This window comes from Petromyzon marinus, chromosome 11 (assembly GCF_048934315.1).
Source record: "Petromyzon marinus isolate PM22_M1 ecotype Great Lakes invasive population chromosome 11, UKy_Petmar_22M1.pri1.0, whole genome shotgun sequence".
Lineage (NCBI taxonomy): Eukaryota > Metazoa > Chordata > Hyperoartia > Petromyzontiformes > Petromyzontidae > Petromyzon > Petromyzon marinus.
In genome coordinates this window covers 10,479,647-10,506,540 of record NC_133677.1, presented here as the reverse complement: position 1 = coordinate 10,506,540, position 26,894 = coordinate 10,479,647, and the positions used below count along the sequence as shown (strand labels likewise).

At 44.2% G+C, this 26,894-nt stretch overlaps 1 protein-coding gene and 1 long non-coding RNA gene across 2 annotated transcripts in view; one reads left to right on the top strand and one right to left on the bottom strand.

Moving 5' to 3' along the window:
* LOC116941228 (heparan sulfate glucosamine 3-O-sulfotransferase 1-like) overlaps nucleotides 1-26,894 on the top strand; it is a 233,057-nt gene that overhangs the window by 82,084 nt on the left and 124,079 nt on the right. The gene's annotated exons all lie outside the window — the stretch shown is intronic.
* Nucleotides 249-26,876, bottom strand: LOC116941226 (uncharacterized). The gene is made up of 4 exons (XR_004402657.2): nucleotides 23,798-26,876; nucleotides 7,376-7,557; nucleotides 6,620-6,686; nucleotides 249-2,156 (listed from the first exon to the last, which is right to left on the bottom strand). It is a non-coding gene; the product is annotated as an uncharacterized LOC116941226 (long non-coding RNA).

Genomic DNA, 26,894 nt, shown 5'->3' with positions numbered 1-26,894 from the left:
CCCCCCCCCGAATGTGAATATTGCATGGCTTTTACATGATGTCCTGTAATCACAATGCACACATTCCACTCTCTACCTTTGCTTCACAGGTGAATCTGAAATACCACCTGCCCGCTGTACACCTAACACATCCACTCTTTGGACCCTTGGTAATTAACAACTATAAACTGTTTTTATTTAGCAGATAAGCCCCACTATATAGCTCTTTGTCAGAAGCGACCTGGTCACAAATGATAGGTCAAACAAAGTGGCTTATCATGTGGATATTTATAGCAGCCAAATACTCTCAACGTATTTCAACTAAATGTGGAGGGAAAAACCGGAGGACCCAGGAGAAAATCCACATGACCACAGGGAGAACATGCAAACTTCAATTATACAGGCGTCAGGGTTGGGATCGAATCCACGACCTCCTGCATACCAGGCGAGGTAGTTAACATCTCACCACCGTGGCAATGTTTTACATCAATACTCATATTAGTGGCATATACAAACACGCAAATTAAGATATCAACACGCTCATCAAAGTCGCAGAAAAAATCATGTACAAAATTTCCCCCAACTTCAATTACTGGAAAAATAAATAGCCCGTTATTTTAATAAACATTCCTCATTCCAGTTTTCACAGACCTCAGTATCTCACGTGCCCTTATCCGTTAAATAAGCCTCCTTTTAGGCAGCGTGTGAGAAACCTTTTGCAGGTCTAAACAAATGTTATCTTCTGCATCATGTTTAAATGTCATTATGGTGACATTTTCATAAAAGCCCAAGAGATGTGATAAGCATGACCGGCCTTTACTGAATCACGTAAGCAGTTCTTCATAATTTTTCACTGGTAGAAATGTTTGGAAGTGGATGCATTAAAAACATAGTATTACTATTATTTTGTGAATGCATGACTTGCGACTGTGCCTGCATCTCCATTTCATAGGTTTTTTTTTCGTTAAGGAAAATATATATTTTAAAACTTTTATCGCTTCTATATTTGTTTAATCAATAGCGATGCATGTGTGTTTATTTATTTCACAAAACATATTTCGCTTGGTAGCTGATACCCAACAATAAGTTACAATACTGAATCAGTCTCCCATCGTAAACATTTATTAATACGCTTATCTCCAGCAGTGTTATTCTTCAATATCATGAAGAAATAATATTAAACACAAAATCGTGGCTGTCTATGTGAGTGTTGGATATCGACCCCAGACCATCAATAGCAGTGTTTACGCTACGGAGCTTATTACAAACAAATGGCTCCTTATTGAGAACACAATGGAAGTGGAACACATATTTAAGCAAAGGCTCAGTTCTGAATCAGGTTCCTCACGCAATCACAGATTAACAGAAGGAAAGTTCAACTGCGCATGACCAGTGGTGAATTCTAAGATGCAGAATGTGTGTATGGGCTGGTGTCCGAGGGGAGGGTATTTTCTTTAATAAATAACGGGACGTTGCAATGATGCAATTGTGAGCACACTGGACTGGTCATCCGGGGGTCACCATTCCGTTCTAGTGCTGTTACAGTTGAAACAATGAGCGCGTTTATTAACCCCCTTACCCACCATGCTGTCCACCTGGCAGCATAAATATGAATGCTACAGTTAGTTGATCAGCAGGTCGTCACGTGTGGTGGGATCAAGTGGTGGCTACTCCAACCTGTTCCAAAATGTCTGGCAGGCTTGAAAGAGGACACTTATATTCCTATAGGGGGGTCTCTAGAGCTTCCGCTAGTGGAGGCCGTTCCTCCAGCAACAGCGTGAACAAACAAATGAACAGGGCTGCGCCTTTACCTTTATGTGTAAAAATAAGATCAGTTCACAATTGTTAGGATAGAGTCCATGGAAAGCAAATAAAACAATATTGGGGGCTGGCGGCGCCGCATTGGTCGGAGTTTGTTGTCCTTCCCCTGCATCTCCGTCGATGAGGTGGCTTCATGGCCGCCTCCATCTCGAGGCAGATGTCTTTGACAGCCGCCGCCTCCCAGAACCCGACTGTAGGAACTGGTCGACCCCAGATAACTGAGGCCCGCACAGGCACAGACAGCAGCAGCAGCTGCACAGCTGCTCATATCCGAGCAGGGTCTGCTCGGTCGTCAGGAGGCAGGCGTCATGGAGGAGGTGGTGGTACTCCGTTGACTCCGCTCCTAACACAGGATTCTGGGGGGAAAGCGAGACGTAGGGCACAGTGAGGGGATGCCATCAGCACTGGGCAGTACCTGGACAGTAGCCTTAATCATCATGCAATGGAAGCACTCGCATTCATCATTCAGTCATCGACGTCAACATTCTATTATCATTGTACTTAAATGTCGGCTGCATGGAGAGACTGCGAATGGGGCAAACGGACCTTGCAACATGTACGACCCAAAGACATCATGACCTTGAGAAGGGTGGCCTTGGCTAGTCAACGCGTCTAGACGGCCATGTCAATGTTTTTATTGTAATTACATACTTATTCTTCTTGGTTCTTTCGGTAAAGTCACGTAGAATGAGAATAAAACAATAAAACAAAATAAGACAATAAAATTGTCACGACATTTCAGCCAGTAACCATTAGCCTTGAGAGCTTGGTGTACGTGTTTGAGTTCACTGGTAATGTGATCCGCAAAGCCATCACTCCAATCATGAAGAAGGATCCCCTTGAACCATTCAAAACCATCACCTTACCCTACATTGCGGGGGTCACAAAAAAGATCTCCAAAATCCTGAACAAACACAAGATCCAGGTCCGATTCAACACAGTATATAAAATCCGTGATCTGGTTCCATCTATAAAAGATGCTGTTCCAGACCTACAGTACCCGGGCGTTTACAAACTAAAGTGTCTCTGTGGTAGCAGCTACATTGGAGAAACCAAACGACATATCTCGGACCACATCCGCGAACATAAAGCAGACTTGAAACACGGTAGGACGAACTCCTCTGCCGTGGCAGATCACTGTTATAATTCAGTGGGCTCACATGACATTGACTTCTCCAAGACGGAGGTTCTTTGCAAGCCAACCGGCTACCATGAGAGATTCGTTCATGAGGCCATCCACATATACAAGCACAGAGACAATTTCAACCGAGAAGATGGATTTTGGCTTAGTAACCATTGGAAAGATGTTTTAAACCATTTCGGTTCTTAATTAATTGTATTTTACGTTGACCTTCAGACCGCAGCTCTTTCGGTGGGATTGCCTCTTAATACCTCTCACACCACGGTTAATGGTATGGTTTATAACATGGAGTATAACAGCGCATCGTGGCTGTTTCTCCCCCCTCCTCCGTTCCGAGCATAGATGGACTCGTCCGTCTGAACAAAGCTCGTCGCTGTCCGTGGTGCTAACGTTAAAAAGAAAAAACCCGCCACCCATTTTTTCGCCATATGGCATTGTAATGTATAACGACGTATTGCTAGCTGATTGGAGAGTATATAGTTTATTGATAACATTGATGTAGTTTATATTTCAGTTTTTTATTAGTTTACTATATGGTATTCATTAGATAGTGTAGTGTATACCAAGTTACTTTATGTTAATAGCTCAACTTATTGAAGAATATATTGAGTACATTTTTTATATTGATGTAGTTTATACTTAGTTTTTTCACATTGGTTTATTGTATGATAGTTGGGTAGTTGCAGTCCTTTAGCGTCCATATACTAAATGCCTCTGTTGACATGTAAACTTTGACTTTAACATAGCTATTTCCGTGACCAGTCACATGCTAATCCCTCACATTAACATTATGCTAATCTCCCAGTTACATGCTAATTTCTGACTTTAACCCCTGCTGATCCAACACTTTAACACAGCTATTTCAATGCTAAATTCTCCTGTTTGATATGTAAACTCCTTTGTCAAGGCGCTTTACCTCTCCCACCTAGCCTAAAAGACGCTGCGAATCTTAGCAGCGTTCATTGAAATGCTCAGCTGATTGGAGAGTTTATAGAGTTTATTGATAACATTGATGTAGTTTATATTTTAGTTTTTTATTAGTTTACTACATGGTATTCATTATATAGTGTAGTGTATACCCAGTTACTTTATGTTTATAGCTCAACTTATTCAAGAATATATTGAGTATATTTATTCTATTGATGTAGTTTATAATTAGTTTTTTCACATAGGTTTATTGTATGATAGTTGGGTAGCTGCAGTCCTTTAGCGTCCATATACTAAATGCCTCTGTTGACATGTAAACTTTGACTTTAACATAGCTATTTCCGTGACCAGTCACATGCTAATACCTCGCATTAACATCATGCTAATCTCCCAGTTACATGCTAATTTCTGACTTTAACACCCTGCTGATCCAACACTTTATCACAGCTATTTCAATGCTAAATTCTCCTGTTTGATATGTAAACTCCTTAGTCAAGGCGCCTTACTTCTCCCACCTAGCTTAAAAGACGCTGCAAATCTTAGCAGCGTTCATTGAAGCGCTGTCGTCCCGAAAGTTTTGTTCCTTCACCTGAAGAAGGCTACTTGTGTTATGGCCGAAACGTCGTGATAATTTTATTGTCTTATTTTGTTTTATTGTTTTATTCTCATTCTACATGACTTTACCAAAAGAACCAAAAAGATGAATCCTTGCAGTCACAAAAGCTTTAAATCGAAATATATACTTATTATATTTAATATCAACGTAATTGTAACATTCTACGACGGGGGCGGAGCCTGCAGAAGAGGGCGGGTCCAGAGGCGTGGCAGTGACGTCACCAGAGGGCGGGGCTCGAGGCCTGGACTGTTGGCGACAGTTGGAGGGGGGGGGCAGTTCCCATGGCTACCCGGGTTTGTTGTTGCCCAGCCATGTCGCTATCATACTTTACTTATTCTTGGTTCTTTCGGTAAAGTCATGTATAAGGGAAACAATAAAATAATAAAAATATAAAACAATAAAATTATTACGACGTTTCGACTGCAACACAAGCAATCATCATCAGGTGTGAAAACCACAGCAAGAAAATTTGAAAAAAAGTGGCGTTTTTTTTTAAACGTTAGCACCACGGAGAGCGATTTGGCAGTTATTCAGATGGACGAGTCCATCTATGTTCGGAAAAGAGGAGGGGGGAGACGAAAATAATGGATGCGGTCTGAAAGCCACCGTGAGCGTGAACAATCCATTAAGACCCGAAATGGTTTATCAAATTCTTCCAATGATTGCTAAGCCAGAATCCATCTTCTCGGTTGAAATTGTCTGTGTTTGTATATGTGGATAGCCTCATGAACGAATCTCTCATGGTAGCCAGATGGCTTGCAAAGAATCTCTGTCTTGGAGAAGTCAATGTCATGTAAGCCTACTGAATTATAACAGTGATCTGCCACGGCCGAGGTGTTGGTCCTACCGTGTTTTAGGTCTGATTTGTGTTCACGAATGCGGTCCATGACATGTCATTTGGTTTCTCCAATGTAACTACTACCACAGAGGCAACTTAGTTTGTAGACGCCAGGGTACTGTATGTCCGGAATCACATCTTTTACAGACGGAACCAGATCGCGGATTTTATGTAATGTGTTGAATCGGACCTGGATCTTGTGTTTATTCAAGAGTTTGGAGATCTTTTTTGTGATCCCCGCAATGTAGGGTAAAGTGATGGTTTTGAAAGGCTCCTCAAGAGGGTCCATCTTCATGGTTGGAGTGATAGCTTTGCGGATTGTGTAGTCGGAGTAACCATTAGCCTTAAGAGTTTGGTGTACGTGCTTGAGTTCACTGGCTATGTGTTCCTGGTCGGATATGCATTGGGCTCTATGGTGCAGAGTGTTGATGAGGGAATTCTTCTGGGACGGATGGTGGTGGGAATCCCGTTTCACGTAAGCATCCGTATGGGTAGCTTTCCTGTAGACAGAGTGGCTCATTGAACCATCAGGTCTCTTTTCTATTGGGACATCCAAAAAAGGTAGCTTGCCATCTTTTTTGACTTCCATGGTAAATCTGATGGCTGGGTGTATGGAATTGATGTGGTTGAGGAATTGGTCTAGAGCAGGCCGGCCATGTGGCTACTTTTTTTCAAATTTTCTTGCTGTGGTTTTCACACCTGATGATGATTGCTTGTGTTGCAGTTGAAACATCATGAGATTTTTATTGTTTTTTATATTTTATTATTTTATTGTTTCCCTTCGATGTGACTTTACTGAAAGAACCAAGAAAATGAATCCCTGCAGTCACGAAAGCTTTAAATCAAAATTCATACTTTACTTGTTTAATTAGCGCTCGTTTACCATTGATTTACTTATTTATTGTTACCGAGACTATCCTTACTAAATTGCTTGTTTAAAAGATAGCAACTCGTCACGTTTTTAAGAGGAAAAACCAAAGAGGCAAATTTACATATAAGTGCTTCTGGGAGATGCGGCCATAGGCCAAAGAGTCACGCATATTGAATGTCATCAACTCTACGTATGAATGTACTCATCGTCGGTATTAAATCAAGGACGGGCACATCAAAGTTGTTTCCCACTGAAGCAAGTGAGTGGTGGTGTTGATTGGTACTCACGATGAACACCTACCCCAAGTCTGTTACGGCTACACGGGGGGTTTCTGTCCTTGTCTTTGGTCAGATCAGAATCTCGATCTGTATTCATACTGGAGGAATACGATGAACTATAAAGCTCGTTTTCACAGATATTCAGTGCCTTGGTTCGCCTCGTAGTCCGCGAGCACTTCGGCCCAAGCAGCTGTGGAGGAGGACCTCGCAGGCTTCTTAGAATCGGAGTCAAAAGGGAGGGAACCGGGGGTGGAGGAAAAAAATTGTGAGGCGTGCCACTAAGCACGCTCCTCATGTACAGCTGCAGAGACGAAGATCCCCCTGGTAGCCTTGGGCCAGAGCTGGCCACCTTTGTCTCCCCTATGCTGATGTTTTCAAGGGAAGGTCTCCACATTGGTAATGTTTTAACACGTTGAATCAGATACTGTAATCGCTTTGAGTCTGAGTGGACGTAGAGGAGGCCCATGCCTTTTTCAAATAAACCTCAACCACTGTGGATATGAATTCGCGCTACTCCTCTAGCGACACAACAACAGCCCTGCCTCCTCCCCACACAGGAATCTACAAAGATAAAAAGATCCCCCATATAGCCTTAACAGACTGTAGGGGCAAGTGCTGTTAGCGAGCACTTATGAAGGCCGGAACGGTACATGAGGGGATGGGTGGCCAGCACCACGCCCGCCCGCCTTTGTCTCCCTAGTGGCAATGTTTACACACTGCACCAGGTACTCATTTGAGGCTGAGTCGACCTAGGGGAGGCCCGGGACCGGTTCAGATAATCGTCACTGGTTTGGCCGTGAGCGGGAATCAAACCTGGGTCACCAGGTTCATAGCGCAGCGCGCTAACCGCTACACTACCGCTCCCCACAATCTACACACACACAGCGACACTCGCTCCACTCACCATGTCAATGTCTTTCTGTGCAATCTTCTCGTACGAGGTCATTCTTCGGGAATCTTGAGCGTTGCAAGAATGCAGCTATTTGGCTGAAGTCACGGCACGTCATGTGCTCTGTGGTGCACGAATCAGAGAGGAGCCCAGTACACGAAGCACTTGCACGAGCCTCGCGTACCTTTCTGAACAGACTGTTGGTAGATGGTGCACACACACCCCACAACAAATACACTTCATATATAACACGCATGAATACGAATGTAAATACATGCTCTGTTGTCCAAATATTGAATTCAGATACCAACGTACAAATCAGATTATTTATTTATACCAATCAATCGCAAAACCACCTATATCCCACCCTCTCAAGCTCTCAAGCTCTCACACACACAGTAACTCATTCACCAAGCCGTGCTGGCCTTCACAGGTGCTCGCTAACACCACCTGCCCCAACAGTCTGTTAAGGCTGTCGGGGCAGGTGCTGCGGGATATTTGTCTTTGGGCGAGTGTGTAAATGTGGGAAACGGTAGTGTCGTGATGAACACTTCGCCACGAAGTCGGCCAACCAGTTAAATTCCCGCTCACGGCAAAGACCAGTGACGATTGTCTGAATCGGTTATGGCCTCGCCTAGGTCGATCACTGTTACATTGTTTTTATAGCTTTATTTTGATTTTGAAAACGTTTTGGTTTATCCATGTTTTTTTGTTGTAGTACAGAGTTAGCCTGATAACTTTAATCTAAATTGTCTTATGGTTCTTATTGTTTGACTTGCATCCCACTGGGATTTTTGCACACAGCGTTGAAATAGGGTGTTTTTTCTGGAAGACTTTGCTGTTTTTTCCTGGATTTTTCTGTTGCGTGTAGTCACTTTAAGATGTTTCTTGTTAATGTTTTTGTTTGTTGCGGTTGCACCCGAGTCAAGATCCGCATGGCTCACAGGGTTATCTATATATAAAAGGGAAATGTGTGAATGTGTCTGTTCGAAATGTTTAGCATACTTCCCAACATGCAACAAACTTGAAATTTGGCATGCTGGTAGCTTTCAGTCTGTACACAATGCAAAAATTATAAAAGTATACTTTTGTATTGGGGGGGGGCGCAATAATGCATGTAATATATTGCACGGCAAGTGAGCGGTGACGTCGCATCTGTGATGTCACCCGCATGCGGCAGCATTACACAGTGTGCCTGCTGACGTCACCCTCCGCGTAGGCAATCTATTAATCCAAAACAAGAATACAAGTCCCGGGCGAAGCTGGGTAGTAAAGCTAGTATACCTAATAAATGAAACTGAAAAATTAAACCTTCGATTAGCACGGTTGGCTACACACGGTGCGAACGAAGTTCAACATACATACACCGCGTGCCATTGCTGAGTAGTGGCGTGAGAGCAAGGGACAGGATTTGGAGTTCACTACAGACTACCTCTGTTGTGCATGGACTGGCTGTTGGAACTGTGCATTTAGTGCTCCGCATGTTTAAATTGGGTGGACCAGCTGATCCATTGTCCGTGAACCATTGTAAAGGGAGCGGCATTTTCGAGAAGAGTTCGTCGTGCCTCGGCTGTGATTATTTTCTTGTTTACACTGCATATACTTCACTGCCTTCTGGTGACATTCGTTGAGTCCCACGGGAGCTTTGATGCCAGCGCCCCGTAGCAATGGCGTGACTTAACATTATCGGAGGGGGAGGGGGGAATGTGGCAATCGTGTCAGGTGGGGCCCCAATGTTTGATTTGTGCAATTCTCGGAAGCCAAACGTTACTGCTGGAATTAAATAAAATACGTGGAACGTAAATGAAAGGATTTTCATTTAAACAATCATTTCAATCGCGATTTAAATACGTTTTTTTGTTCTCTTACACTGTTGTTGAAAACATATCTCACGTTGGTTTGTCAAGGGGGCCCCAACTCGTAGCTTTGGCCACCAGGGGAGTGGCCAAAGCTACGCTACTGGCTCTGTGTTAATGTCCACAATATACTGTTGGGGCAAAGTGCTGTTAGCGAGCTCCTATGAAGGCCAGCACGGCACACGAGGGGCTGGGTGGCAAGCACCATGCCCGGCCGTCTTTGGCTCCTAGGTGCTGATGTTTACACACCACCCCAGGAACGCATTTAAGGTTGAGTGGACCTAGGGGATGCCCAGGACCAGTTCAAATAATCGCCACGTTATTGGTCATTAACAGGAATCGAACTTGTGAAATCGATGACAAAACAAAACGTGTACAATTGTATTGCTCCTGTATTTGCCTATGATTTGGCAAAGACATCTGCTTAAAATCTTGATGCAATCAATATTTTATAGCCTAGCCAGTACTTTCATGAACATACTATTATTAACCATGCATTTGGAATACAGTGTAATTCTCATCAAAATAAGTAGTGCAACTACTTGCCAGTATTTTGAAAGAACAGCAGTCTTAACAGCTTCTGTGTCGAATGCAGGGCATTATAGCCTGTAAGCCTATCTCTCACACATGCCATCCCTATGCGGCTGAAGTATGAATACCTCGTTATTGTGCCAGTGAAATCACTACTTGAGCTTTCAAAGGTCCCACCTGTTCCTCCATTACTTCCCACCATCCACTCTCATTGCACCCCCCCCCTTCTCCAAAGACTGCACCTCCCCCATGCATTGAATCGCCTGCCTGGCTGACATCGTCCTGAGACAGTTTAATTTACAGACATGCCAGTCTCACCCTGAACATAGAATGGTTTTCATAATGAAGCACTGTGGTCATGAATTAGCAGCAACTGTTGAAAAAGGCCCCGAACCTCACTCCTCATCAAGCTCTCCATAAATAACATTGATAGTGAGGTAATTGACATCAATTAATTGCATTTTATATGGTAATAATTAATATACAATAATGTACAGCCCTTAATTCATCCACTGCTGGATGGAGGCCACCGCACGCTCTGTTGCTCATGTTGCTCAGTGCACGTTGGAGAAGGCTGATAATGACCAGAACCAGTTCATGTATCACTCGCCACTGATGTAAAGCCATGTTCCGGAATTGAACACATGTTTCTGGGTGTACAACGCAGTGCATTAACCGCTGTACCACCATTCCACCCCTTCAATGGAATGACATTTTTTCAGCTCGTGGGTGCTACTATTAGACAGCACAGTCAATCCAACAGATGGGCAATTTACGATGTTAGATCATTATCCGATGACCCCTACAACGGTAATATTAAAGAAATAAGCTCGCTAATTATATCCACAAACCAAAGCAGTACCACCCTAAAAAAAGACAGAACAGACACAGCGAGCCTTTATAGAACAAATAACTACAGCCATAATATTTAAAAATATATATATAACTTAGTATCGTTCACAATAAGTAATTAATTACTTTCAAACAACAGAGTTGCAGTGAAGTACTGGAACTTATAATAAATATGCTCCTCACAGCAAAGTGTCTACATTGTGTCTAATGAGTTTCTAACTAGAGTAAGTTTAGTGAGCTAGTGATAAGGCAAAGAATGTCCGAGGCTGCTTTCCTAAAGTGACGCACGAGAGCCCAGAGCACAGCTGTTGACCCTGAAATGTAAAGCGTATAGGTCACAAGAGGGACGAGGGTTACGGGATCTCTTGACATGCTGTCATTTAGGAGATAAGGAAAAATCGCACTCGTACACTTTCCCACCAATTACATGAGCAGAGGGCCTTCTGGGTATTGTCATAAAAAAAAAAACCTACTGAGGATAGACTAATGAATGGACTTTGGGTTTAACCAAACTTTCATAATACGAGTGCTGAAGCATGACTGGGTATAACATTCTTCATTCCAATGTCGGCAGGGAGGATACAGTTTTTTTCCATTCAATTGTCATTGGAAGGGGGCGCATTTATGCATGTCAAGCATATGCCCTAAGCCAAATTTGCATGATCATATAAGCTTAAACTGTGTAGGAATGAAATATTTCCACCAACCTGAATCACTTTTTACATTACAAAACACTCAGTCCATTTAAGATCATCAATCGATATGCACGATGTATTTGCTGGAAGAGTATCACACTGGAAGCTGTCTTTTAAGCTGGATTTAGCTGGATGGTTCATCTGCTTTTAACATTACAGCAGCAGGCTGTAATGTGTGAGCTATTACATCAAACCTAACTTCCCAGGGAAGAGCAATAAATCCCGGGCTCCTTACAAAGGTCAGCTAACCAATGAGTTCTTTGGGCTGCACTGCGTAACATTCACGCACCATTGAGTTTGAAGTGTAGTTTTCGAACTACAAACCTAAGAAATGCTAGCCTACAACATACAAAGTGCAAGTATGAAGGTCTTTCTGAATCCAATATTAATATGGGGCAATTCAAAATAATGATATTTTTTAAAATCACAGAATGCATCCATTATGGACAGGAAGTGGCAGTTGTTGTTCTTGGTTTCTGCTTCAGATATTTTTTTCGTGAACATTTCCAAACATATCCAATAATGTTTGCTGTGCATTTCGTCATAATTAAAAAAAAGTTTCAACATTTGTAAGTGGATCATAACGGCACTTTTGCTCACAAGAGATGTATTTATTTTAATTAAAAGAGCCTCTGTTTCATAAGTGGCTTTGTCTGGAATGTTCTTTTGAAATATGACTGGTTGTCATGCAATCACATGGTTTTTTTACATTGAATCAATAAAGGCTCTACATCATATGACATATACACTCGTGTAAGCAGAGTGGTCAAAATGTGTTCTGAATGTTTCGACACTATTTAAATAGGTTACCCCAAGCTAATTTCACAATACTGATATTAGGGCTTAAAGTTTAATATTTTGTATATGCAATAAAAATAAACATCTGTTTGCAAGTGTTAGCCCATGCATACCTCGGCTACTATTTTATGTGTGTGTAAATGTCTTTGTGTATATACTGTTGGGGCAAAGTGCTGTTAGCGAGCTCCTACGAAGGCCAGCACGGCACACGAGGGGCTGGGTGGCAAGCACCATGCCCGGCCGTCTTTGGCTCCTAGGTGCTGATGTTTACACACCACCCCAGGAACGCATTTAAGGTTGAGTGGACCTAGGGGAGGCCCAGGACCAGTTCAAATAATCGCCACGTTATTGGTCATGAACAGGAATCGAATTTGTGTTGCTGGGTTCAACGTGCAGTACACTAACCACTGCGCTTTCATTCCAAGTGTGTGCGTGTATGTTTCATTTAGTGTATTATGATGTGTGTGTGCGTGTGGTGATCACTTTCCACATTACGTCCCAAGCACTGAGCTCTGGAATGGAGATGTCAGAAAAAAACTTTAAATGATTCACTATCATAGCTAGGAATCGAATTCACAAATCAAGATCAATGGTCAGGACCCACCGTCTCTGCATGGTTTGCTTATTTTAGCATGATGGTACTGTGCTCAAGTGCAGTTTTGAAAAATGAGCAAGTGCATTCATCATTTAGGAATGTTTAATTTGCCAGACCAAAAAAACTGGCAAAATCTCAAGACCGCATTACGAGAGGCTCTTCTCTGGGATATTTCAGAAAATGCGTTTTTGTTTTAAATCATTTGCATTAGAGAGGAAATTCTAATGAGAAAAGAATCCCCAATGAATATAAAGGAATCACTGAACAATTCATACAGATCTGTCAAAACAAAATAAGCTTGTGCATAGTAGCTAGTTGGAATATTATTATATCGCAGAAGTGTGAGGAATAGAAATGGCTTGGGAAGGTTTTCATCCAGCAGTGCGTTGCACAGCGCTGATGATGTCACCAACAGACTTGCATCTTAAAGCAAATTGTTGGCCCTGTAGGTGGGTATCATTGGCACGCGACTGCAACCCGATTCACCAACCATACAGTACCTTCGATTGTCTAACTCAACACATGCGCACCACCACTCACACTCACAGAATACTCACACACTCACAGAATACTCACATAGTCCCAATATACTCACACGCACACTCACGCACAAAATACAACTGTCATTTGCCAGTAATTGGCAGTGACGTCACCACAGCGCTTGTGCCAGGCCACGTGCACTTTAAGCCAACGCGAAGTGTCAAACGCTTGCTGGCAAGAGTTCACGGGACAGACGCAGGTAGGGGCCATCCATTTAGTACGTTCGCAAAATTCTGTCAAAACTTGACCCCTCCCCCCCTCCCTGTACGCACACATACTTTTCACTCCCCCCCCCCCCCCATAATCCTATAGAACGGCCTATATTTAATTCACGCAGAAACAATCAAGGATTAATAATGTAGTGACTCCAACTGAGTCGCAGACGTTGTTCACAAAATTCTCACAACCACACACAAAATAAAACCGTCATTCAGATACAGCCTGGGGTGGTGACCACCCAGCTAACTACACTGTATGTAGGAGTTACAGCTACGAAGGGTCGGACCCTCACTCGGGTCCCCGGCCACGTGTTGACGCCTCGTAGGACGTAGAGCTTCCAGCGTGTAGACGTAGAGCTTTCAGCTTGTAGAACGAGGCGACCCCGGTCGCTCTCAGGGACCCACCTTATATCCTCCTGAGTCGGGGCCGGCTCCGCCCTCGGCCCCGCCCGCCTTCTCGTGCGTTCTAGCTCCCTCTCAATCCCTCTCGAGAGCTCTCCCTGGACACGTGATCACTCCCTAGCCCCCAACCTGGGGCCTTCTCTGTGGACACTCCAGATCACGTGTCTACCGGGTCAACCAGAGTGCCATGGCCCGGGGCAACCCTGTCCCTGGGCTGACACTCTCGCGCTCCCGCTTGTGGGACCCCGCACTACACACTATGTGTGGTGGCCGCGCTATCCCAGCGATCGCCAAGCCCCGCTATCCCAGCGCTCACCAAGCCCCTCTAGGGCTGGTACTACACCCCCCTATGGGGTGTACGCGATGACGGTGCATCGTACACCGTGCTGTGCTAGAGCCGGCCACACACAGCAGCCCACACGGTGCTGTCTGCGACGTAAGTACATCGGACGCCACGGTCCTCCCGGGCCGGCACCATACAGTGACATCCCCGATGTCACTACAATCATATTAGCGTGTTTAAGCAAACAGATAGTCCATCGCCCGGACTATCTAACTCATTTGAAGGCCAATGTAGACAAATTATAATCAAGGCTCCCCCCCCCCCCCCCCGTTTCCTATGCGTACGAACATTGTCACTAGACCCCCCATACGCAAGCATACGCATTTGGGTTAACTCCCCCTTCCATGCGTACGTACTAAATGGATGGACCTGTACGATGCGTTGACTGACTGTGATGACTGGCAGAAAATACACACACAAAATACTCAGACTCGTACACTCACACAACACTCACAAATAATTATCATTTGGCATGAACCATGCAATGCAAAGTGACATTACACGTAGATTTCTTAAACACAGAGCATTTATCGCTACATTTGATGTTAAATGGGTATAAATAAAACACGATCTTTAAATGGAACTTTCCAGAATGAGACAATGTATTCGCTGACAAAAAAAGTAAAGGCATGTGTTGAAATCTCAGGACATTGTTTAAACAATAAATTTTGGATTCCATGCAGATTCAGAATCTATCCACTGCTGGTTGATGGATGAAGCATGACATTGCAATGTCTATCATTCCCAGTGCCATGATCCATCTTGCTCCTACATTAAATGATCTTATTGTGACATTTTATGAGTGGTCATCCACAATCGCTTCTTTGGTTGCCATTCTATCACCTGCCTCAATCATCAATCATCATCTCCTCGAGTGATGTCTCCTGTTCAAGTCCACGTACCTACCATCACAGTCAATATGTAAAAGACCCAACGCAGAAGATCCCTGGGTTTGATCTTCTGCAAAGCTCATGGTCCACCCTAAACTGCATCCACACAAGCCATGGCAGATGCGGATACCTGATACACAAATCGAAAATTAAAAACTCTCCAGTGTGCGACTGTGATTATCCAGAACAGACCGTACAACGTATAATGATGCAATGCCCTATCCACAAATACGAAGGAGACATCAGAGCGATTACACTCCACTGCTCCTGATGGAGATGTCTGGGCTTGATCACCTGAATGTGAGTTGTTACTCTGCATCTACATCGGCCATACAAAAGAAGACACTCAGTATCATGTCTGCAAGTCGAGTTTGTTCTCTGATCTATGTATTTCTCGTTCCTTCTTTTTGTGAAATTCCAAACCTGCACTTCTCTCTGTTTAAATTAATACTTTTCAGCTTCTGCTCCACTTTGTCTATCATGTCCAATTTTCCAATCAATACATATGTCATAGGAGGTAATATGCTGTCTGAAACTTTCTTCTTTAGGCACATTCATTGTTTTTCATGATCAAGTTCAGTTTTTCAAAAAGTGCAGCCTGCTCATCTCTATATTTCATGATTTTGATCCTGATCCACGATCAATAACTGTCCAAGATATACATACTGTGTTCTATTTTCTAGTTATCTCCACCAAGCTAATATTTTATTTTATTTCGGGAAAACTACTTAATTTATGAGCTCATATTCATATCTTGCCTTGTGTTTGTGCTTAGTTTGTTGTCCTTCCCCCAATTAGCACGATTAGCGACGTACAGTGTGGAAGAACTTCAAAATACATACATACTTCGCAGCCTACTTTGCCAATTATTTCCTATGGTACACTCCCATCAGTCGCCAGCATGTCCATGATCTCGGAATATATGAACAGCTTAACTTTTTCCCATTTACGTTTATGCCTTTATTTGTGAAATACACTTTTTGGGGAAATATCTTCCAGCATCACTCATCCTCTACGTTTTAAATTGTTACATGATCCACCCTCGTCAATGATTTCGATTGCTAATACGTATATAGACATATTTTACAAACTGGTATAATAAACAAATTATACATACCATCACAACATAAATATCTATTTTACATATTAGAAACCTTCCTCAAAAGATTGACGTACGTGAGTTGAACACACGTGCGAGGACCACAAGTGACATTTGCATATAGTAAGTAAATAAACATATAACGGAGGTGTGGGAACTTGAATTTGCTCTTATATGCATGAACGAGCAGTCGGGCGACCACGCGGGCAAACGAGTGTGAGAGCGAGCAAGCGGGAGAGAGAGAGAGAGAAAAATCAAGCATGCGAGGTAATTTTTAGTTGGTAAATGAGGCAGCAAGGAGCCTGCGTGTGGGAACTTGCAGGACAAAACACGCCGAAGACAATTCTATTCGTGCGCTTGGCAACATGTTCAGGCACTAAATGCCCATGTTGAGGTCTGCTAGCGACGATGTGAGGGCTCAAGGAGAGAGTTCTTGTAGTTTTGCTTTTCCTCCGCTGTTGAAGGAGAACAGGCTACGGTGGTTTACTATACAATCCACAGTTTGGGTTGCATGACCGCAATCAGACTGTAGCTTGTCTTAAATTTTCCACTTAATTTCCAGACAGATCATGGGCTGAGCGTACAACAGAGAACTCGGAGGAGATGCAGTGCGGCATTTGCGTTTACTCATCATCTCCAGCAAGAAAGCAAAGCAGTTATTTTCACTGTGAATGTACACTATGCTTAGTAGAACACGCGCGTGGCGTTTTTGCTGTAAAATTGCACTCGAGATTGACAAACACCACAGCAAAACACAGTGACAGAGGCACCCTGCTCAAATTAATGTAGGGTGGTGCTCATCTCCATTGGTGAGCCTCAACCAGTGAACAAGCACCAATAATCTCACACTAAGTGGCACTTGCTTTTGTTGACAGAAAAAATGACGGGATGAGTTCAACCCCAAACAGGATGTGAACTTGTAAACATAACAACTGGGAGTCGAATACTCTACGGCAGTTCAATCCTGGCCGGATCGTAACCCAACTGTGACACTGTAATAAAACCACACGTGCCCCCCCCCCAATGATCATTGGGGTTTATTAGTAATACATCGGAATTTTGCGACCCCCACTGCCACTGTGTAGCATATTATTGTGCCAAGGACTCTATGAGATGATAGGACAATAGTCTGAGTCCATAATTGGCAATAAGTAACGGCAAAGCAGTTATAAATGACTCAGAATTTTTCAAAGTTACGTATACAGTACACGACTTCCATGAAGGCATACCGTCAGCGAGCGCGATGCCGATCACACGGTTCTAATTCGACCCTCGACCGATGGCTGCAGAAGCGCCCGGTGAGTCGTTCGCCAGAGCGTCCTCCAGCTCAGCATCACCGCTCGCGATCTCCTGACCCTTCATTTTCAACGGCGGCAGCTGATGAATCGGAAGCAGAAACGCTAGCCAACTCCCTGCCTCCAGCGCCATTGCCCGCAACGGGTGCGCGTTGTCGATCGGGATCCCGAGATGAGACCCGCCATTTCAACGTACGATCCGAAGTGTCAACGAGATCCGTCGTTCGTACCTGATGCAGGGCTGGTTCGTTCCACGCCCCCGTTCGTCGGATGGCAGCATGTACCCGTCAAAGATGATGGGGCGAAAAAAGCGCCGCCCGCAGCCAGCGTGGTTTGAGACATAGGACATCATCCACGCCCACGCCCAGATCGTCCGAAAGCTCCTCGATGATGAACAAGCCGACGCCTTCTACTGCATCATGGCGGACAAGGCGCGCGATGCGAGCAAGAAGGATAAACTGGCCGTCGTTAACCGCTTCGGTGAGATCAAGACTGGCGTGCTGCGCAAGCGTCTCATCGACCTGAAGCACGTCACCGACACGTGCGCCCCCACGTTCCGCGATCCTATTGTCGACATGCAGACCAATCACAGTCGCCCAATCGACAACTGCCGTGGGCAGGCCCACAATGGTGCGTCCAATATGAGCGGTGAGATTAATGGCCTGCAAGCCCTGATCAAGCAGCTGAACGATTTGGCCTATTATGGGCACAGCTGGGCGCACAAGCTCCAACTCGCGCTGGTTGCTGCTTGCAAGGAGGGCGTCCCCGACATCGGCCTGTTCTTCGCATTGGTCAATGACATCATCAATGTGGCGAAGAGCTCCTGCAAGCACAACGACGATCTCATCAACATGCAGAAAATCATGCTGGAGATGATCAATGAGCTGCTGGTCGAGACTGGAAAACAACAACCAGGAGATGGCGTTGGTGCGCCCAGGCGACACGCGCTGGTTGTCGTTCTGGCACGCGCTGCGTTGCTTGATCGACACGTTCGGCGTGACAATGCAAGTCATCCAGCATGTGTAAACGGACGACAGCAAGTCAGAGCAGCGAGTAGAGGCGACGCGCCTGCTCGACGGCATGTGCACGTTCAAGTTTGTGTTCATCTTGCACCTAATGGAGAAGATGCTGCTTATCACGCATGACCTGTCGCAGGCGCTGCATACGAAAGACCAAGACATCATAAATGCGTTGCGGTTGGTCGATGGCGTCGTCGAAGCGCTGACAGAGATGCACATTACCGGCTACAACGACCTGCTCCACAAGGTGCAGCAGTTCTGTGGGACCCACAAGATCGAGGTGCCCGATATGGCCGCCAACTTCATCCGACCTGGACGGCCTCGTCGCGATGGGCACATGAACATCAATGATCATGTTTTCCATGTCGACCTGTTCTACGCAGCGATCGACAAGATGCTGGCCGAGTTCGTCTACAGATTCAGCGCCGAGTCGATGGAGATGCTCTGCCTTAGCAGCATGTATCTCTCCACGCAAGCAATTCGCTTTGTTCAATGTTAACAAGCTCGTGGAGCTGGCCCGCAAGTTCTACATGAGCGACTTTCTTGACATCGACCTAATGCTTCTCGATCAACAGCTGGTCCAGTTCGGCAGGGAGATAGAGAAGCATGAGCTATTGAAGAATGTGGGCACGCTCCCTGAACTATCGGTCATGCTAGTGCAGACCGGCCAAGCCATGGCCGGCTACCACCTTGTATACCGATTGCTGCGGCTGATATCGACGTTGTCGGTGGCGACAGCCATGGCCGAGCACGTCTTCAGCATCCTGAAAATCATCAAGATGCGTTTGCGCACCGCAATGGGATCCGACTACCTCAATGACGCCATGCTGCTGTATGTCGAGAAGGAGACTGCTGCGACGGTGACGAACGATAAAATCAAGTCATACTTCCAGGCCATGCGCCATCGCCGCACACGCATTAAATAAAAAGCAAGGAACAAGTCCTTACTTACTAACAACTCTTATCATTTATCATTGCTGGAGGGGTTGCCCCCCCTACCTAAAAATCCTGGCTCTGCCTCTGGTGCAAACTGTGTCATTTGTAACTTTAAAGTATGAATGCTTTTGACACGGCGCTCGAGAACACTCGACTAGCAATTTGGAGATTACAAAAGTTCAAATTCTGATCAACTAAGGCCTGGGTGGATTAAAAAGAGTATGACATTGTGCAAGTCAAGGATGGGTGCTCCGTGATGTACATTGTGTGTGCATGCATGTTTAACTTATTTTGCGCCATACGTAGCCAACCATGCCAACCGGAAGTGCGGGGGAAGGACAACAAAACTAAACACAAAAGGCAATTCTAAAGAAATTAATTTTCAACACACGCTTATGTTTATTTTTCAAGCAAGACCTGGTTAAAACCAAAGATAGAAAACCATAATATATTCTTATAAATTACAGCAAATAAGTAATGTACAGGTTTGCACGATGGTATAGCCAAAACAAACAATACCACACATTCTATATTTTAAGCTTTCGTGACTGCAAGGATTCATACTCTTTGGTTTTTTTCGGTAAAGTCACGTAGGTAAAATAAAATAAATGAAAACTAAATTAAATCACGACAAAACAGCTATTTTGCTGTGACTGTTCCACCTGAAGACGGAAGCTTGTGTTGCCTCCGAAACGTCGTGATTTAATTTAGTTGTTTTCATAAATTTTATTTTACCTACGTGACTTTACAAAAAAACCAAAAAGTATGAATACCACACATATTAGAGCAACAGCGAGCTTTTTTTGTTAAATAAACTTAAAAACTAAATTCAATACTTCATAAATGTAATGACAGTCAGAAATGGTATATGGTTGCCTTTGTGCATTTTAGGTAATATAATAGACAAGAGTTATATTTTCATGTTGTTATATTGTATTGTTGCTGCTAGAGGGGAAGCCAGATTGCTCTGAAATTTTAATAGAGAAAAAAAACCTCTGATGTGCTGCAGGTGGAAAACCTCTGGCAAATTATGTATTCTTTGGGTCTTTCGGTAAAGTCACGTAAATAGGTTCAAAGAAAAGAACAAAAAAATAATAAAAAAACTACGACGTTTCGATCACAACACAAGCGATCGTCATCAGGAGGAAAACAGGGGAAAGAAACGAATTGGGCGGGGCTGGTTATGTTCATTGATAAATTAGCATATTCAATGGTTCTTTTGATAAAGTCACGTAGATAGAAAAAATAATACAAATTTAAAAGTGATTAAAAATATCATGACGTTTCGATCGCAACACAAGCGGTCGTCATCAGAAACAAGGGGGTTAGCATCTGAAGGCAAGGTTTAGAGATGGGCGGGGCAGCTGTTAATGTAGGAGAAAGCCCCGACAACGGCAGTAAGTCTACACCAATCAAAGCATTGCACCTCGCTCCACACACCCACACTGCTGACGGTGGGCAATGATATCAACTGGGATGTGTTTAAGGGTGACTGCGAAATTCAGCCCTTTAGCTAGAACCGATTTTAGGCTTTCGAAAATTAGACTTACTCTGATTGATAACAATCTTGTCAACATCTAACTTTCTAACGTGTGGATCTGGCTTCTTCTTGGAAAGGAGGTTGAACTTGGAAATCGGGTTATCTTTGCATTTAGCTGACATTGAGGCAGCTGAAGAAGCTGTCATGTTATCTACATGTTCCCAATCAGATGTTGACATTTTTTCCGTCAATGTTCAGTGTGATTTCAGGAGTCTTGTCTAAATTATCTAGTTCAAATCAGAGCAATTTTATTCTCGCTGAGATCAGGGCTAAGCTGGCCCTAAAGAGGATCCGTTTAGCATTGGGAGAAGTGACAGCAGCAGATGTCAAAGTAAAGGCAATCTGTATTACCTTAGTGTCGCGTCATCTCTTCAGGTGAATTACAGACTATTAGGGAGCCCCATAATAAAATAATACAACACAGGCATGCCCATCCATGCTTCGGTGGTCCCATAAATTATACATCACGAGCCTTGAACATGAGTTGTAATGAAGTTCATCGAGCCTGTAATTTTCTTGCCATTGTCGACCCCAGATAGGTTTGGATACCTGTTAAAAAAAAGAGAGCCCCATAGTTCGTTGGATTATTTCAGCTCAAATCAAATGTCTCTGTCTAAATATCTTGAGTCTCTTGTGAGCCAGATGTGGAATGGGACCGGTCGCAAATAGATCACATTTTACAGGGATTTCTACTATATTTCGACAATAATAAAACTGTTGCAAGCGTTCATGAGTCATTAAACTGGGGAGCTGGCCAAACCAGAGCCATTGTACATAGCAAACCACAAAATAATATAACGTTTCAGGAGATGACCTTTCTGTCAGGGTTTTAAGATTCTCACTGAAAGTCACCGCCTACAGTTGTAATCACACACCTGGGTTTGCAATGATGATTATAGGCCACCACCATGCAGTTATACGGCTTGGACTAGATACGGCCACTGCAGCTGCCAAACGAAAGTTCTGACATACCCGCAGAGGTAAACGTTCGAGATTACTGAGCAACTTCTATCTTACTTGGCACCTATTTTCTTCTTTAGTTATTTCTTTGTTTGATTCGCAATGGGTAATGAAAGGGAACAGGGCATTTCTCAAAGCAATGGGCTTGCAGTCAAAACATTAGCATAGTTGTGCGGGACGGGATCATTGTTTATTGTATTCTGCCGGGCACACGTATTATATAATTATCCCACAGTGTGGTTTCAGTTGTTGTTGTGATTGTGTTTGTGCAGAGAATGAGGAATGTATACGTGTCCCAGCGATATGTGGAGGGAATCTACTTTACGCTAGCGTGCTCTGCGGTGTTAGATGTTTACACAATCATTACGTGCGATTGATTTAAAAAGTTTCGTAGTTATTAAAAGTGTAGACTTTTCCCCTTTATCAAACCCGAAGGCTGACCCTTTTCTTTCACAGTAGTACATAGAGAATGTGGACTTTTTTACGCCGGGGATGCGAGATGTGCTCGACATTCAATGCACAAATGTCGATGAAGTCTACAATTTGACTTGGCGTTTGATTTTTTGGGTGAAACTTTACTCAGTCGTGGAATAACTTCACCCGTTGTGTTTTGCTGAGACTGAAATTATTTGAGAGAGAGCCCTATAACACCGGGAGGAATTTTATCTTATGCTGCATGCAGATATGGTTATGTGCCTTAAGAGAATCACCATTATAAAAAAAATTCTGATAATTCCGCGTGTATCTGGAAGAGAGAAATATGTGCACAAGTAAGAAAACCAGTTCGTATTAGTCTATTCATACCGCGTCTTCTCTCATATGCAGATATTGCATACACTGAATAACATTGTGAAGTTAAACAGGCTGTATCAGGACTGTTGTTTGTGCTTTGGGTCAGTTTAAATGTCATGAGTTTAAATCCCGATTGGTGGGGGGGCATCTTATTGAACAGTATCTCTAGACTCAATAAAATTAGTACTGTTACCACATTGTGGCACTTCAGACGTTGTGAAACTGTGCCTTGAGACATCGTAAAATGTGGCTAATAAGTGCACACTATCATTATTTTGTAGAAAGTCAATAGCGATTGTCCAGACTGGCCCATGCCAGAACAATGTGACATTTTCAATTCTGGCCGATTAGGACAGCCAAAATATATGCTCACACCTCCTCCCAAACTCCAATTGAACATTGAAGCAATTCGATTTTGACTTGACGCCATCTTAAAGTTACATAAAAGTATTTTGGTCTCCTACGAGACCCTCTCATCGTAGCGTAAATATCAAATAGAAGACAGATCTAGGGGATTTTTTTAACCAATTTCAAGCTAGCGAACGTTAGCTCGGCAGTTTAATCGTCATTAGCTTGGGCCGAGCCTTGCTACATGGCAGACGGGAGTACTTGTGGGGGCCGGCGTTCACCCCACCGCCCTTGCCGGGCAGGTGGAACGCGACGTCCGCCCCATCAACTCCCTCCTCCACCACGTCAATTGGCTCCTGCCAGGCCCCTGCCAACCGGGTGCTCGGCCCCCCAACGCTAGCGCCCTCTCTGAGGGACATGACTGAACTACTGGCTTACCGCCATACAGAGTTAGCCCTCACTCACCCGTGCACACCACCACTGTTAACGCTAAAGCAGCTGCGCGAACGCGCGCACTCCTGCGGGCGATTATATTCTTACACACGCATGCCCCCACAGCTAATGCTCAAGCGGCGGTGCGAACGCGCGCGCACCTGCAGACGATTATATCAACACAAATCACAAACACTGCGCCAATGCTCTGTGCTAACGTTTATTCACGGTACAAACCCTGCACTGCCCGGAGGGAATATCCAAGTCCCCAAACACTCACACGCCCTATCACTTACCTCGCAGCTGTACTCCCGGCGTCGCACGGATGCTGTGAGAATCGGAGGGAGGATGACGAAAAAACCTTGCCTATCACTGCCTCGTAGCAGCACTCGCTGGCATCACACGGATGCTGCGAGCGGCTCGAAGAGGCAGGCCGGCAGGGGGGGGGGGTGGTCTTGGCGACCAGACTGTTGAAGATGAGATCTCTCTGAACCGTTTTTGGCTCCCTTTTTAATGCCCCTTGATTTAAAAAAGTATAGGGTTACGTTATCCTGCGCAGTCAATCATGCACCTACCTGTGAATTTCAAACGTTTCTCTTGCCTTACATGGAGCGTCCAGCCGGTTACGTTTCAATCTATTGTCTGTGCCCCCGTACTCATTAATCCCTGACTCAGCCTGTTTAATCTGGAAGGACGTCCGGCTGGCGAATACACACCCTGCCCGTGTGCATTCTGTCTGTGGTGCTGGGATCCCCTGACCTCATTGTCTGCTCTGCTTGCTTAATATTTCACCCCAGCACCCCTCCCCGATGTCGTGCATGACTCACTGTGGCTGGCCTGGTGAACCATACAATTTTAAGTCACTTTTGGGGTACCGCAGTGGGACTTGTCCTGTGGGGGTCGGCCAATCTCCTGGCACCAGGAAATCGCGGGACTTCCCCCACAGGGGCCCTTCCAATGAAAACCCGTGGTGCCAGGCGATCCCCCGCCGGGACACTACGTGTGTGCCCTGCGTGTGTGTGTGTGCTCAGGGTGGGGCCAGGGGGGGGAGTCGCGGTGCTTGTGGAGTTGCTCCGCGGCCGTGGCACCACATACTCATCAGGTGTCCTGCTGTGTCGATGAGATGCTAAGCCTGTGGCCCCGCGACTGCTTGTAAATGCAGTAGCATAAATATTCCGCTAACACTCTCGGCAGGAATAAGACGCCATGGGCTGCAGGTACGGCGATGAGAAACCACCTGCAATTTCTGTGGGTAATCTAATCCCCCATTACTCAAAATCATTCCGCCAAACTGAGTGCCATTTTGTGTGCTACGCTGTTGCCCGAGTGGTCACTGTGCCAAAGTGCACCGTGCAAGCACGTGAATAAACACTCTGGGGATCCAGCAATAAGCAGCACACTCATTGCACATTTACTCCTTTAAGATAAAAAAAAAATCTGGAAGTTATACAATGGAGTTCTTTGAAATTAATGCAAAGTGAAAATGCAAGGAAATGGGTTTTGGATGTTTTTCCTTTTTTTTCAGGTGGGCAGTGCTGCAAAATATTTGAAACACATTTTGTTACGTTTTATTATCAAAATAAATTCCAAAGGAAAATATACTTTCATTTTAATTAAGTACAAATGACCTTGTCAGCTGAAACGTGTTCACTTTTGCCAGGTTCAGAAAAAAATGTCTCTCTTGCACCAAATATATTGAGTTATTGACCCATGTACGTGCTGTGTGATTAAGGCGCTGAACTGACAGTTGGGAAGTTGTGGGTTTAAATCCCAGTTGGTAGTTGAATCAATCTATCATTCTTCAAGGATCAAATTAAATGAGTGGAAACACTCTGGAAAGAGAGCTAATGTAGCGGCATTGAAATGCTGCCTTGAAAGAATGGCCCCTTCCATGGTAATGTACAATTTCCACCACTGGTTTAGGTTTGCCACAGGTGATGTATGCTGGCCTATTTTTCAGTCGACAGGGATACACTCACCTTTTTAGTTTGGTCAACAGTTTGTTTTTAGCACAGGCACTCCTCTACTTACGAACGAGTTAGGTTCCAGAGGTCTGTTTGTAAGTCGATTTGTTCGTAAGTCCAACTGTCGATTATTCCTGTCGATTCCGTTCATGTTGTATGGCATGTACACTAGACACACGGAATGGCTTTAAAAGTTGTATAATCTACTGTAGATGCCACTGGTTATTAATGTTATGCACATGTAGATGCCACTGATTACTGTTCAGAAAAATGTAGATGCGACTGGTGCTATATGTTCTGCACATTGTAGATGCTACTGATTCATGTTCTGTAAATGTAGATGCCACTGGTTCTTCTAACTCACCAACATACCATGGTGGTGGCCCAGGCAGAAAAGCTGGGAATCCTGGGTAATGACACAAAATAACCACCGCCATCTATTGCGCTGTGGTTGAATGTACGACTTTCAGTCCGAACCGGCAACTGGACATACGGACAGGTTTGTTCGTATCTCTGAAAGTTCGTAAGTCGAATATTCGCAAGTAGAGGAGGCCCTGTATGGAGTGTTTATGTGCTACCCAAGATACATAATAATGCAATATAAACTTTGAACATTAACCACTCAAGTCCCCTTTATGCAAAAATAAACAAGTAGCCACATTCCTAATGAAAAAAAAAACACCTCTCACCATGGTGGTCATTAAACACTGGCATATAACTTTTCAAGATATACAATTTATTCAGTGGTTTTCTTTGATAAAGGGGCCATCACCCCTAACGTTATCAGTCACCGACAGTTACAGAAAAAAGTGGCCCCCATCCCAGTGTGGTCGTCATAGATATGCAGTTTAAATCCTAAAAGTCAGCGAGAATGTTTGTCGTCACTTTCGTTTCCACTGTTGCTCCATTCATGCCTATATGTGAGCTGCTCAAGGGAGATTACAGTTTGAAAAACTCGTGGGAGATGGGGGATGACGATATGCCCATTTGAAGTATTGTGACAACACCACCGAGATCCTGGCTTGAAATCCCAATCTCCCCACTCGAATTAAAATGATATGCTCATGTGGAGCAACTTCAGTGGTATCAGCACAATCACAATTTACTGAACAAACACAAATATAAACCTGTCATTAATATTTGGTGTCATGTTACCCCAACACCAATGACCAATTTGGCAGATAGATACCCAGCGGATGATTCACACATCTGCACAGTATGAGACCTCCTTTGCTAGGAACAAGATATAGTAATAGGTTTTTACCCTTTTAGCTGGCACAAAAACTGACACCTTTATACAAGGGATCATGTTTGCAATAACCACAACACAAGCAGTCAAAAATGCAAACAAAAAGAAACAACTCTGATAATGATATGCACTGTCCTTGAATTTGATTGGTCCACACCAGAGACGGCTTTTCTTAGAGCC